We start from the raw sequence: 3241 nt of genomic DNA on the forward strand, positions 1-3241 counted from the left end.
GTGCCATTTGCTTTGTTGAGTGATTAGCCTTGCCATGAGCAATGTTGTGCCTAAGATGCATGTTATCCTCTTGGAAAATCAAAGGCTCTTTGGGCACTAATGACTTTTGTGCACGCTCAATGGTTACATATGACATCTGCTTATTAAGCATGCTAGGCTGAGGCTCTTTCTTTCGAACACTCATATCTGGTTTTTTACCTCGAGACCTAGAGTTTCTCTTAGATTTCCTCATGTGCTTCGTTTCTTTTGATGCAATCTTGCCTTCAGCTGATAGAGATGGTTTAGCAGGGGATTTAGGTACCCAAATCCATCTGTTGCCTGCGTAATACCCTTGAGCACGTAGTAACGCTTTGGATATCCATCGCAGCATTGTGCTGACACTCCATCGATGCCTTCGCCTATAAGGCTTGGGCTTCTTTTGGGGTCTTCTACGATATTTGTAAGTCCAAAGCCTGTCCTTGGCATTGTCTCTTGACCTTCTTGTTTCAAGCATGGCCTCACTCATTGGTTCTTGTTGTTCGACCTGTGCTTGTATCAACTCTTCCAACAAGTCCTTGCTCTCGTTAATAGGCTTGACTGTTACGTCAGCACCTTCCTTGCCTTTCCCTCGAGGTTCGATGAGGTCACCCTTGCTAAAGGTTGTGACTATCCTCACACCCGGTAGTGTCAGGTGTATCCTCTGTTCTACATAGTCAGCCTCACACTTGGTCGCCCTTTTGAAGGGTCTTCCTAGGAGGGTTTCTTTCCCGCAGCTAGCACTATTTGGAGGAACATGAAATAGGATAGGCAAGCTCTCCGTTTCAATTGTCGCAAGGATTTTGCACTTCCCTATGATTGCTTGTTTGTGTCCCCCATAAGGGCTAAGAGGTCAGTGTGAGCTCTGGTTGGCCTAGTAGGGTCCATGATTCATAGGTCAAGATGTTAAAATCTGCTCTTTCATCAATCAGAGCATCAATAGTATGCTCTCTTTTCGCGGTGAGTTTGACCCTAAGATAAGCGGGTGGTACTATGTCTTCATCTTCCGGGTCTTGGCTTGTAAATTTAAGCCTTTTGACAGATGCCCTTGAGTCCCCACTTCCATGACCGGATGTGGATTCTCCACCAATGTCTTGGGTTGTTTGTGCAGTGTTGCTCAAGGTACATCTCTCGTCAAGAGTGTCATGTCTAGTCATCTTGGCATTTGTAGCTTGCTGATGTTGCATTTCGCTTTGACTAGACATGGTCTGAACACAATGTCTTTGTGTTCTCGTGGTGTGGCCTTTTTGCTCTTGATGGCTAGATTGGCCCATTGATGTTCTAGGGTCTCTGTTTCTCTCTGTTCGGGTATGGGCTTTTGGTTGCTCTTTTGCAAGTGAGAATCCATGCTCTTGTAGAGCCATTACTACACTAGGGTCCAATTTGGAGGACCTGTCATGGCGCGCGTTTTCTCTCCAACCTACTTGGGGGAGGTGCAGAGGGGGTAGAGCCCCCTCTGCGGGGGTCCGGGGGGGCCGTCCCCCCAGCCCATAGGGCCGTTACGGTAAATGCCATATGTGATTTGAAGGACCATCTACTACAGGCAATTTTTGAACTACTTGCTTCTAGATTGCAGCCCAGTGATCGATCTATGAGGTGATTTCGGCTCTATATAGTCTCTCGATCAATTTCAAGGTCTACAGGTTAAAATTTGAAAAAATCTAAATTCGGCCTAATAGGTTCGAATTGCAGGGGCCGAGTGCCCGATTCGGCTCGGTTCGAGGGCCGAGTAGGAAGGGCCGAATGTATTTGGTCCGAATGTCAAATTCGGCCAGTTCGAGTCTGGTTGTCCGGGGCCGAGTGGGCCGAGGGTCAAGTCACATGGGCCAAGCCAAGTGGGCCTAGTCGGCACGGGCGAGGGCCGAATTTTAAAGTGGTCTGAGTGGTAGTGGGCCGAGGGCCGAGTCAGATGAGCCGAGTGGTAGTGGGCCGAGGGCCGATTCTGTGACTCGGCCTAGAATCGCCGTCACTCGGACGCGTCGAGCGTGGCGCAATTTTGGCAGATTTGATGAATAATGCTTCGTTTTTAATGATTTTGGTCTTGAGGGGTCACACAACCTTCCAGAATGCAAGAATAGACATGAATGAAGGATTCTATATCCCTGGAATAGCAAATAACCTCCAAAGTACAAATCAGCAAGCAAATCAAATCCTCTTTCCCTGTTTTGACAGTAGAAACCCTAATGCTGATTTTCTTTGTTTTCTCCTACTCTAATGCATCCAAATCACAAAGTAAATACCTACACTACTCCATCTCACAATATAAATCTCAAAAAAGCAAAAAACCTACTTGCCAAGGAGATTGAATACCATCTTCAACCCCCTCACTTCCTACGTATCTCAAGCATCAGTTCGGGGAAAACCCTTACTTCGATGCTCGATTCGAAGCGCGCAAGCGCTCAAGGCTTGAATCCGTTGGTCCCGGCAATGGAACCAAAATGTGGGAAAGTTCACTCAACCGCCAAGACCCACAGACCGCTTATTGGTTCAAGCGTTCCAAGCCGAGCACTAATGGCTACCTCTCACATAGCCAACATGCCATCCATATCTACGGGTGTAGTGAGCTTACCTCTATGCCGTTTGAGTTACCTCCTCTTCCATGCACTCTGGTAGCTCCACGATCCAAGTGCAAGCTTCAAGCAAGCTCCATCCTCAAGCTCCATGCTCCAAGCTCCATCACCATGAGCAAGAGAAGAGAAGAGAAGAGAAGAGAAGAAGAGAGGAGAAGATGGAGAGCTTCTCCACCCCACGGTCCCTCGCCCTCACACACTCACTCCCTCACAGTCTCACCCTCCATCTCTCAAGCACAAGCTCAAGCAAGCAAGAAAAAGAAGAAGAAGAAGAAGAGGAGGAGAGCTACTTTTGGCCAAACACAAGAATGAGCTTCTCATTCACTTTTCAACTTTATATACAAAACCCTAAATCCCTTTTTGGGCGGTCATCCCCTTTTCCCCTTTTTTACATGGCCGGCCGTAGCCTAGGCCCTTTTTCCCATTGTCCTTCTATCTTCCTAGCTTCCTTTCCACCGCTCATCTATATTTACAAATTGCATGGGTGAGAGCCCGACGCTCCTTAAATTAAACCATGATGTACTTGCGCTTTTTTACACAAGTTTTGTCTTGTGCTTTTCCTTGTGCGCCTTTGCCTTCCATTTCTCTTGCCTTGGCCTTTGTCTTTGTCTTTTATTTTAGCTTTCTAGATTTTCCATCACCTAGCACTCTTTTAC

Source organism: Lygodium microphyllum, chromosome 30 (assembly GCF_053477565.2).
Source record: "Lygodium microphyllum isolate KBCC chromosome 30, Lygodium_microphyllum_v1.1.10, whole genome shotgun sequence".
Lineage (NCBI taxonomy): Eukaryota > Viridiplantae > Streptophyta > Polypodiopsida > Schizaeales > Lygodiaceae > Lygodium > Lygodium microphyllum.